Source organism: Carcharhinus amblyrhynchos, chromosome 3 (genome assembly GCF_965287045.1).
Source record: "Carcharhinus amblyrhynchos chromosome 3, sCarAmb.v2.hapA, whole genome shotgun sequence".
NCBI classification, from domain to species: Eukaryota; Metazoa; Chordata; class Chondrichthyes; order Carcharhiniformes; family Carcharhinidae; genus Carcharhinus; species Carcharhinus amblyrhynchos.
Window position 1 is genome coordinate 7,150,139 of NC_137326.1, and position 12,409 is coordinate 7,162,547.

General features: G+C 48.2%; 1 long non-coding RNA gene across 1 annotated transcript in view; it reads right to left on the reverse strand.

Moving 5' to 3' along the window:
- Nucleotides 1-11,243: 11,243 nt before the first annotated feature.
- Nucleotides 11,244-12,409, reverse strand: part of LOC145341319 (uncharacterized) — a 44,756-nt gene continuing 43,590 nt past the window's right edge. The window contains exon 3 of the long non-coding RNA XR_013886357.1: nt 11,244-11,361. This is a non-coding gene — a long non-coding RNA (uncharacterized LOC145341319). The remainder of the gene's footprint in view (nt 11,362-12,409) is intronic.

The window sequence follows — 12,409 nt, forward strand, 5'->3', positions numbered from 1 at the left end:
CACCGTCCATCGGATCCGCATCGATTCAAAGCCCTCGTCGCTGAAGATCAGACTTGAAGGACCAGCAGGGACCTGAGTAGCTAAAAGCGCAAGAGAAATCAGAATGATTTCAGTTTCAAAGTCTAGCAACCTACTCAGCCCCAAGATAGGGATCAGAAGTCATAGCTCGGGTGGAGAGAAAGGTCAACTTAATACCAGGTAGGTCCATTCAAAAGTCTGACAGCAGCAGGGAAGGAGCGGTTCTTGAGTCGGTTGGTACGTGACTTTTGAATCTTTATCCTGGTGGAAGAAGGTGAAAGAGGGGACATACAGGGTGTGTGGGATCCTTGATTATGCTGGCTGCTTTTCCAAGGCAGCGTGAAGTATAGATGGGGGTCAATGGACGGGAGGATGGACTGGACTTTGTTCACAGCCCTTTGTAGTTTCTTTGTGTCTGATAAGAATTTATCGCGCTCGTATGTTTTGAATGGCCTGCGTGTTTGTAAAAGTCTCTCGCTGCAGGATTTCTAATCACACCAAACCCCAAACATTGAGGTGGTCTCCTGCATGTATTACTTACGTGTTACTTACGTGGTGAAAAACTGCAGCAGGCGACGGTGCAGAGGGACCTCGGGGTCCTTGTGCATGAGTCGCAAAAACCCAGCTTGCAGGTGCAGCAGGTGGTCAGGAAGGCGAATGGGATGCTGGCCTTCATAGCGAAGGGGATTGAATATAAAAGTAGGGAGGTCTTGCTGCAGCTGTATAGGGCATTGGTGAGGCTGCAGCTGGAGTACTGTGTGCAGTTTTGGGCGCCGCACTTACGCAAGGATATTTTGGCCTTGGAGGGAGTGCAGAGGAGGTTTACTAGGCTGATGCCGGAGTTGAGGGGGTTGAGCTATGAGGAGAGGCTGAATAAACTAGGCTTGTACTCGTTAGAGTTCGGAAGAATGAGGGGAGATCTCATTGAGACGTATAAGATGATGAATGGGATGGATAGGATAGAGGTAGAGAGGCTCTTCCCGCTCAGAAAGGACAGTAGGACTAGGGGGCACAGCCTCAAGATAAAGGGGAGGCGGTTTAGAACGGAGTTGAGGAGGAACTTCTTCACTCAAAGGGTGGTGAATGTCTGGAATTCTCTGCCTGTTGAAGTGGTGGAGGCTGCCTCGCTAAATATTTTTAAGACGCGGGTTGATGGGTTTTTGATAAGAGAGGGGATTAAGGGTTATGGGGAGAGGGCGGGAATGTGGAACTGAGCAGCGACAGATCAGCCATGATCTTATTGAATGGCGGGGCAGGCTCGAAGGGCTGGATGGCCTACTCCTGCTCCTATTTCTTATGTTCTTATGTTCTTATGCATGGCCTTTGTTACTCACCATCAGGTGCGTCTAAGGCTCCCCCCGTAACGGAGCAAACCCTCCGTGAAACAAGTGGCGTGAGAGTTCGTAGGATTTTGAAGTCATTCACGAAGAAGGAATATTCCTTGGTGGGTTTCGAGGTGATATCATCAAGTTCCTTTTTATCTGCATTCTTTATCCCTGGGGAGAAAGAGTGAAGATGGTACTGGGAGAGCGACAGGAAAGAAGAGTTCAGAAATTATTCCTCGTTTCTCACTCGCGAATACAATCTCAGGTAGAACGTACCAACTGCGAATAATTTCACATCCTGACTCCGCAACTTTAAGGCTGGTCGTTCAACGTTATCCTGCGATTTTCCGTCCGTTATCAAGATGGCAATCTAAGCACAAAACGTTAGACCTTAAGAGATCGTTTGTGTTGAAAACATGTTTAGTTTTTGCACTGTTGGCATTTACGATGTCCCCCAGCCTTCAACTTCCAAATGCAAGAAGCTTCACAACACCAGGTTAAAGTCCAACAAGTTTTTTTTGGAATCACGAGCTTTCGGAGCACTGCTCCTTCATCAGGTGAGTGGAGGTAGGTTCACAAACACGGCATATATAGACAAAGGCACAACGGCAAGATAATTACAGATTGGAATGTGAAGAATGATTGGAATGCAAGTCTTTACAGGTAATCAAGTCTTTACAGGATGTCAGAGGAACCGCCATATTGGAGTGACGTCAGAGCAATCCGCATCGTAACTTCCATATGGTAACCTGTCACCTTGACCCTATATTAAATAGTTCAGTTACGAGTGGTGTGCCTCAGGGATCTGTTTTGGGGCCACTGCTGTTTGTAATTTTTATAAATGATCTGGATGAGGGTATAGCTGGGTGGATTAGTAAATTTGCTGATGACACCAAAGTCGGAGGTATGGTAGATAGTGAGGAAGGGTGTCTTAGTCTACAGGGAGACTTGGACAAGTTGCAGAGCTGGGCCGAGAGGTGGAGGATGGAGTTTAATGTGGAAAAGTGTGAGGTAATTCACTTTGGCAGGAATAACGGATGTGTAGAGTATAGGGCTAACGGTAGGACTCTGAATAGTGTGGATGAACAGAGGGATCTAGGTGTATGTGTACATAGATCCCTGAAAGTTGGGAATCAAGTAGATAGGGTTGTTAGGAAGGCATACGGTGTCTTGGCGTTTATTGGTAGGGGGATTGAATTTAGGAGCCGCAGCGTCATGTTGCAACTGTACACAACTCTGGTGCGGCCGCACTTGGAGTATTGTGTGCAGTTCTGGTCCCCACATTATAGGAAGGATGTGGAGGCTTTGGAGAGGGTGCAGAGGAGGTTTACCAGGATGTTGCCTGGTATGGAGGGGAGGTCCTATGAGGAGAGACTGACGGATTTGAGGTTGTTTTCGTTAGAAAGAAGGCGGCTACGAGGGGACCTTATTGAAACATATAAGATGATTAGAGATTTAGATAGGGTGGACAGTGATAGCCTTTTTCCTCGGATGGAGAAAGCTAGCACGAGGGGGCATAGCTTTAAATTAAGGGGTGGTAGTTATAGGACGGATGTCAGGGGTAGGTTCTTTACCCAGAGGGTGGTGAGGGATTGGAATGCCCTGCCTGCTGCGGTTGTAAATGCGCCTAGTTTGGGGGCGTTTAAGAGATCCGTGGATAGGTTTATGGATGGTAAGGGTTTGGTTTAGGTTAGAGGGTCATTGTTTTTTAACTGGTCGGTGCAACATCGTGGGCCGAAGGGCCTGTTCTGCACTGTAATGTTCTATGTTCTATGTTCTAAATGGAGGCCTTTGATGGAATCCCACCACCGCCCCCCCCTTGATCTTCCCTGCCTGAGGCCTGAGCAAGGTCCCCCTAAACTCCTCACTTCAGCCTGAAAAGCGAGGCTGGGTGGGATATAATCCTAAAGTGGTCTTTAGTTGGCCACTTAAGGGCCCCAGTTGGTGCAAGGATGGCAGGACAGCATGAGGCCTAGGCCTTACTGGGCGAGGGCCCAGTACGAGGGCCATCCAAAGAATTTTACAGCCATAAACTAGGCGAGAAACACCCCTGACAGGAGGGAATGTGAAAACGCAAGGAGAGAAATGCTAGGAACCCCTTTGTTGTCCAACCATTTCCATATCAGGGTGTATAATGTTTCGTGTTATCCCTATTCTGTAACCCAGTCACCTGCCCTTGGATAGAAGTTTTCAAGTCTGCATTGGCTCCAAAACTAAACTTATTTCATAGAATCATAGAAACTTTACAGGGCAGAAGGAGACCATTCGGCCCATTGAGTTTGCACAGGTTCTCCAACAGAGCACCTTACCCATCCCTATCCCCGCAACCCTACACATTGACCCGCTAATTCCCCCTAACCTACACATCCTTGGACACTAAGAGGAAATTTAGCATGGCCAATCCACCTAAACGGCACATCTTTGGACTGTGGGAGGAAACCCATGCAGACATGGGAAGAACATGCAACTCCACACAGGCAGTCACCCAAGGTCGGAGTTGAACACAGGTCCCTGGTGCTGTGAGGCAGCAGTGCTAATCACTGCCCTTTTCCCTGCTCTTCCCTTTTCTACACTCTTTTATATTCTTCTTCTCGAATAAATTATCCTGACAATGACATTACGGTCTCTGCCTCAGTAGTTACTAGAATCATAGAATCTCTACAGCGCAGAAGGAGGCCATTCGGCCCATCAAGTCTGCACCGACAACAATCCTATCCAGGTCCTATCCTGTAACCCTACATACTTACCCACTAATCTCTCTAACCTACGCATCCTGGGACATTAAGGAGCAATTTAGCATGGCCAATCCACCTAACCTGCACATCTTTGGATGGTGGGAGGAAACCGGAGCATCCGGAGGAAACCCACGCAGACACGGGGAGAGCGTGCAAACTCCACACAGACAGTGACCCAAGGCCGGAATTGAAACCAGGTCCTTGGCGCTGTGAGGCAGCAGTGCTGACTGCTGTACCGTCCCATTTACCTTGCTAATCCTCCTCACACTAGGAGGAAACGTGGTCAGTCCACCAAATCTACACATCTTTGGACTGTGGGAGGTGACCAGAGGAAGCCCACGCAGACATGGGGAGAATGTGCAAACACAGACAGTGACCCAAGCTGGAATTGAACCAGGGTCCGCAGCACTGTGAGGCAGCAGTGCTAACCACTGTGCCACCTAGCCACCCCGTGTGTGAAGAGAGAGAATTGTCTAGTGACCGCTTCAAATTTCCGGCGATAATCTTGAATCTTTCCACTCTGTTTGCCAGCCACTAAATTGTAGAAGGATTTAGAAGGAAGCCTTTCAGCCCATCAAGCCTGAGCCAGGTGGCTATCAGGAGCATCTTAATTGTGCCAAACTCTTCATAACAAACTGCAAGAGTTTCCACTGGATTCAGTCTTTCTCCTCTGCCCAGATCACAACCACTGAAGCATTTCATCCTAATTATAACTTCTCATTCCAGCTATCGTTCTCACAGAATGTCATTTAACCCTGTTTGTAGCCCCAGTGCCCTGCCTACGTGACTCAACACCTGATTAAAATGTGCGTGAAATATTGAAAGATTTGGAATGTTCCCTCACCTTGGGCACGTTGCGTCGCAACCTGGCCGACCCAAAGAAGTTGTCCGCGACGTACTTCAGCCCCGCTCCTGTCCTTGTGTTCCCACCTTTGTAACGCAGATTGCGGATGGCAGTCAGTATTTGGGATCCGTTGCCATGGTCTTCAAAAGAAAACTCAACCCTTTACAAAACAAGGAGATAAGGCACGGATTAGAAAGATAGAAACGAGAAGCTGGATGAGGCCATTCGGCCCCACGAACCTGCTCAGCCATTCATCTTGATCATGGCTGTTCATCGAATGCAATATCCTGATCCCCCCTTCCCTCCCCCCCCGTATTCCTTGGTCCCTTTAGCCCCAAGAGCTCTATCTAATTTCTTCTTGAAATTACAACGTTGTGGCTTCAGCTACTTTCTGTGATAGTGAATTCCACACATTCACCACCCCCTGGGTGAAGAAATTTCTCCTCACCTCAGTTCTAAAAGGTTTATCCCTTATCCTCAAACCATGACCCTGAGTTCTAGACTCCCCCCACGATCGGGAACATCCTTTCTGAATCTACCCTGTCTAACACTGTTAGAATTTTATAAGTTTCTATGAGATCCCCTCACTTCGAAACTCCGGTGAATATAATCCCAACCGGATTAGGCTGTCCTCACACGACACACTTGCCATCCCAGGGCTGAAGGAAGGAAGGGGTTTAAGATGCTTCCTGAAGAGCCACAACCGGCAAAATTGACGTCGGGACATCTCAAATATCACCTGAAGTAACCGAGTCAATAAGGTTTATCCTAACGCACAATTACTTAATTGTTACAGTGCAGGTGGAGACCATTCGGCCCATCGTATGTGCACCAGCTCTCTGAATGAGCAAGTCACCGAGTGTCCCTCCCCTGCATATTCTTCCTCTTCAGACAATGATGTAATTCCCTTCCGAATGCCTCGATTGGACCTGCCTCTATCACAGCAACTAACACGATGCATTTGACTGAGTGCAACGCAGGCAACACATTCTACAACAACTTTGTTTTATGTAGCACCTCTAATGTTCCAGGGATGGCGAGACTGTCTTACGATGAGAGATTGGGCAACGTGAGCCTGTATTAATCATAGTATCATAGAATCCTACATTGCAGAAGGAAACCATTCAGCCCATGGAGTCTCCACCAACCACAATCCCACCCAGGCCCTATCCCCATACATCTACCCTAGCTAGTCCCCCTGACACTAAGGGGCAATTTAGCATGGCCAATCCAACAAACCCGCACATCTTTTGGACTGTGGGAGGAAACCCACGCAGACACGGAGAGAATGTGCAATCTGTGCATAGACAGTGACGCAAGGCCAGGAATCGAACCCGGGTCCCTGGTGTTGTGAGGCAACAATGCTAACCACTGTGCCACCCACCTCTAGACTTGAGTAGTTTAAAGTTTATTTATTAATGTCACAAGTAGGCTTGCATTAACACTGCAATGAAGTCACTGTGAAATCCCCTAATCGCCACACTCCGGTGCCTGTTCGGCTACACTGAGGTAGAACGTAGCACGGCCAATGCACCTAACCAGCACGTCTTTTGAAGCGTGGGAGGAAACTGGAGCACCCGGAGGAAACCCGTGCAGACACGGGGAGAACATGCAATCTCCACATAAACAGTGACCCAAGCCGAGAATTGAACCCGGGTCCCTGGTGCTGCGAGGCAGCAGTGCTAATCACTGTGCCACCATGCCGCATTCCTACACGCTCCTGGCTAGCCTCTTCCATTCTACTCTGCCCATATCCTTCACATCGTTCCCTGTTCACACGTTGGCCATGTGCTCCCTGACCCTTATCACCTCCCAAGTATCACCTTAGTCATAAAATTCTGGTCCTCGTTTTCAAATCCCTCCACGGCTTTGCCCTTTCCCTATCTCGATAATCTCCATCGGCCCCTCAACTTTCCGTCACACTCCTCTTGAGAATCCCAAATGGCCTCAGCATCAGAGGTCACTCCTTCAGCTCGCCAGGTCCTGAGCCCTGGAATTCCCTCTCTAAACCTCTCGGACTCTCTATCTCTCTCTTTCTTCCTTTAAGATGCTCCTTAATACCATCCCCTTTGACCAGAGATTTGGACATCTGACCCAATAACTTCTTCTTGGCTCCGTGTCAGATTCTGTCACAAGTCACAGAATTGTTACTGTGCAGGAAGAGGCCATTTGGCCCACCATGCCTGCACCAGCTCTCCAAACCAGCATCGTGACTGAGTGACATTCCCCTGCCTTTTACCCCGTACACCCTGTACATTTTCAGATAATCACCTAATGTCCTCCTGAATGTCTCGATTGGACCTGTCTCCACCACACGTCTAGGCACTGCGTTCCATACCCGCCATGTGCAAAATTATTTACTCACATCACGTTTGCTTCTTTCGCAAATCACTTTAAATCTGTGTCCCTCTCGCTCTTGATCATTCTATGTGTGGGAACAGTTTCTGCTTAATGATGGTCCAGTGAAGTACTTTGGGATGGTTTGGTTGCTTAGAGGTGCTATATAAATACAAGTTCAGAGAACCATAGAACCCTACAGTGCAGAAAGAGGCCCTTCGGCCCATCGAGTCTGCACCGACCACAATCCCACCCAGGCCCTACCCCCATATCCCTACTCATTTTACCCACTAATCCCTCTAAGCTAAGCATCCCAGGACACTAAGGGGCAATTTTAGCATGGCCAATCAACCTAACCCACACATCTTTGGACCGTGGGGAGGAAACCGGAGCACCCGGAGGAAACCCAGGCAGACACGAGGAGAACGTGCAAACTCCACACAGACAGTGACCCGAGCCGGGAATCGAACCCAGGTCCCTGGAGCTGTGAAGCAGCAGTGCTAACCACTGTGCTACCGTGCCGCCCACACCAAGTTGTGGCTGTTGTTGTAGAATGAGGGACAATCTCAGGACATGGGGAGGTGACGGCCCCGTGGTTTTTTCACCAGAAACTCAAGTGATGCTCTGGGGATCCGGGTTCAAATCCTGCCTCGACAGGTGACGGAATTTGAATTCAGTAAAACAAATCTGGAATTAAGGATCTAAGTGATGGACCATGAAGTCACTGTTGATTGTTGGAAAAACCCCATCAGGTTCACTAATGTCTTCAGGAAAGGAAATCTGCCACCCTTACCTGGTCTGGCCTACATGTGACTCCAGACAGCAATGCAGTTGACTCTAACTGACCTCTGAACAAGGGCAACTAGGGATGGGCAATAAATGCTGGCCAGCCAGTGACGCCAAATCCCACGAGTGAATAAAAAATAAGTAAGGAATCTGCTATTTATGACTGAGACTCAGGGAACTCAGAGGGATATGAATCTTTGGAATTCTCTAACCCAGAGAGCTGTGGTAACATAGAAACATAGAACATTACAGCACAGTACAGGCCCTTCGGCCCTCAATGTTGTGCCAAGCTATGTCCAATCCCAAGATCAAGCTATCCCATTCCCTATCATTCTGGTGTTCCATCATTGAGCATATTCAAGATTCAAACCAATGGAGTTTTAGGCTTGCGGGAAGTTAAGAGATATGGGGATAACATGGAGATGGAGTTGAGGTAGATTGATCATGATTGTATGGAATGGCAGAGCAGGGCAGCACGATGGCACAGTGGTTAGCACTGCTGCCTCACAGCCCCAGGGACCTGGGTTCAATTCCCGGCTTGGGTCACTGTCTGTGTGGAGTTTGCATGTTCGCCTTGGGTGGGTTTTCTCCGGTTTCCTCCCGCAGTCCAAAGATGTGCAGGTTAGGTTGATTGGCCATGCTAAATTGCCCCCTTAGTGTCCTGGGATGTGTCTGTTAGAGGGATTGGAGACAGGACTGGAGATAGGACCTGGGTGGGATTGCAGTCGGTGCAGACTCGACGGGCCGAATGCCCTCCTTCTGCACTGTAGGAACTCCATGACTCCTACGTGAGGGATGACACGGCCGATTCCAACTTGTAATTCTTGTCTCCTTATGAAATCCTTCATCATCACTTACTGTCAAAAACGTCCCCAAAGCCCAAGTGCTGAGTAACTCATTCAGTCTTTGTTCCTGAGTAAATCTTTCCAGATCTCAGTGGGCCTGGAATAGCCATTAACTCGATCATTTAAGTGAAACATTCCGAATTGCACACTTTAATTCAAACCACAAAAATTACATTGAGAGCACGAGGTAAGCCGGTGCGGATGTAAAGATCGTTAACGGATCTTGGAGCAGACCCTGACCAGATGAATGGGAAGTGGTTGAGCAATTTGTAAGTGCCTGGACTGCAAAAACATCTTGTAATGTCTCGTAATTATTAAAGCATGTTTGAGGGAAATTGGAGGACAGATCAGTGGGAGGAAATGGCTCGCGTTGCACTGAGTCAGCACTGTGCACCATCTACAAGGTGCACTGCAACAACTCACGACCGTCCCTCTGGAGTAAGTCCACCCACAGTGCTGTTAGGGCGGGAGTTCCAGGGTTTTGGCCCAAAGGCAGTGAAGGAAGGGGGATTATCATTTCAAGTCAGGATGGCGCGTAATTAAAACAGAAAATGCTGGACAAGCTCAGCAGGTATGGCACTACCTGTGGACAGAGAAACACAGTCTAATCCCACTTTCCAGCACTTGCAGCTGGAGTACTGTGTGCAGTTTTGGTCGCCGCACTTGCGCAAGGATATTTTGGCCTTGGGGGGAGTGCAGAGGAGGTTCACTAGGCTGGTACCAGAGATGAGGGGGTTGGACTATGAAGAGAGACTAAATAGACTGGGTCTGTACTCGTTGGAGTTTAGAAGGATGAGGGGGGATCTTATAGAGACGTATAAGGTAATGAAGGGGATGGATAGGGTAGAGGTAGAGAGATTCTTCCCGCTTAGAAAGGATAGCAGGACTAGAGGGCACAGCCTCAAAATAAGGAGGGGGCAGTTTAGATCAGAGTTGAGGAGGAACTTCTTCACTCAAAGGGTGGTGAATCTCTGGAATTCTCTGCCCGTTGAAGTGGTGGAGGCTGCCTCGCTGAATATATTTAAGTCACGGGTAGGTAGGTTTCTGATAGGGGAATTAAGGGTTATTGGGAGAAAGCAGGAAAGTGGAACTGATCCACTTCAGATCAGCCATGATCTTATTGAATGGTGGGGCAGGCTCGAAGGGCTAGATGGCCTATTCCTGCTCCTATTTCTTATGTTCTTATGCCGCTGCTTCTGATCAACACACACTTCATGTGACGTGACCAAACTTCATAAGCACATAATTGTCTGTAAAGGGCTTTAGCATCAGAAGTAGGCTCACATTAACACCGCAATGAAGTTACTGTGAAAATCCCCTAGTCGCTCCGGCACTTGTTCGGATACACTGAAGAAGAATTTATCATGGCCAATGCACCTAACCTAAAGCTTCTACTTTCTCAGAAGACTGAGGAAATTTGGCATGTCAGCTACGACTTTCACCAACTTTTACAGATGCACCATAGAAAGCATTCTTTCTGGTTGTATCACAGCTTGGTATGGGTTCCTGCTCTGCCCAAGACTGCAAGAAACTACAAAAGGTCGTGAATGAAGCCCAGTCCATCACGCAAACCAGCCTCCCATCCATTGACTCTGTCTACACTTCCCGCTGTCTCGGAAAAGCAGCCATTAAGGACCCCATGCACCCCGGACATTCTCTCTTCCACCTTCTTCCAACAGGAAAAAGATACAAAAGTCTGAGGTCACGTACCGACCGACTCAAGAACAGCTTCTTCCCTGCTGCTGTCAGACTTTTGAATGGACCTATCTCACATTATGTTGATCTTTCTCCACACCCTAGCTATGACTGTAACACTACATTCTGTACTCTCTTCTTTCCTTCTCTATGAACGGTATGTTTTGTCTGTATAGTGCGCAAGAAACAATACTTTTCACTGTATGTTAATACACGTGACAATAATAAATCAAATCAAAATTTTTCAGACTGTGGGAGGAAACCCACACTGACACAGGGAGAAAGTGCAGACTCCACACAGAGTGACCCAAGCCAAGAATCGAACCTGCGTCCTTGGTGCTATGAGGCAGCAATGCTAACCACTGTGCTGCCACGTATTGAGGTTGTGAAAGGTGCTACATAAATGCAGTCTTTTGCTTTACATGTGCTCTGATAGAGCCATGCTCCAAGGGTCATAACGACTGATGCTCCACAGAGGCAACACTGCATCAACCCACGTTTGATCCCACTGGACCGTGGGTTTGTCATTCTCCATTGACATCCCAAAACCCACCATCATCTTAAAAAACATCACAATAAATGAGCAGTGGCTTACCTCGGGTCATCGCTGTATTGCACCAAGCCAACACGGACCGCACTTTGACCGATGACATTTACAAACGGATGAATCGTTGCTTCAATAAAGTCTTTGACTTCTTTGAAGTTAACTCTCCCGATGCTCGAGGAACCATCCACAAGGTAGACAATATCAGCCGCAAAGACATTCCTGCACGTTGCTGAAATGTGAAGGAGACGCACGTCACTCTGGTTACACCTGGGCATTGGCACACCTCTTGCCCAAGTCAACCGGACCAGGTTACATCCAGGAATGACTGGTAATGGTAAACTAGATTGGTCTCCTGCAGAGCCAGGAGAATGTCATTTTGAAAATCAACTAAACGTGCGTCAAATTTTGTTCGATTTGGGAGGGGGGGCTTCTGGGTCAGTTTGGAAGGTCAGTGGGATTGAGGTGGGGGGGGGGAAAGAGATCCATGAGGATGGGGGAAGCCCTATGGATCAAATGTCCTGTAGGGAAGGAAATCTGCCAACCTTACCTGGTCTGGCCTACATGTAACTCCAGAGCAATGTGGTTGACTCTCAACTAGGGATGGGTAATAAATGCTGGCTAGCCAGCGATGCCCATGTCCCACGAATGAATATAAAGAAAGTGGAGAATACCATGGGGGGAGTGACGAGTTGCGGGGTAGAGGTGTCCATGGAGTGATGGTGGATGTGGTTGGAATTCTCCAGGTGATTTGGGCAGCATGGTGGCACAGTGGTTAGCACTGCTGCCTCACAATGTGGGTATGCCGGCGTTGGACTGGCGTAAACACAGTAAAAAGTCTGACAACACCAGGTTTTAGTCCAACCTATTTATTTGATAATAGACTCACAAGCTTTCGAGGGACACCCTCTTCATCAGGTGGATGGAGAGTTCTGGCCTCAGACAGAGCATATAAAGCACAGACAGTTTAGAGATTACTGATTAAAATGCGAATCCTTACACCTAACCTGCTGTTCAAGACCTGAAGTGGCTGATAATGTGAGTGGTAGGAGCACTGATCACAGGTTACAGAGATGTGTATTGTCTCCAGACAGTACAGTGAGTGAGGTTTTGCAAACCCAGGCAAGTCACGGGGGTTACAGATAGTGCGACATGAACCCAAGATCCCTGTTAAGACCATCCTCATGTGTGCGGAACTTGGCTATCAGTCTCTGCTCAGCGACTCTGCGCTGTCGTGTGTCATGAAGGCCGCCTTGGAGAATGCTTACCCGAAGGTCAGA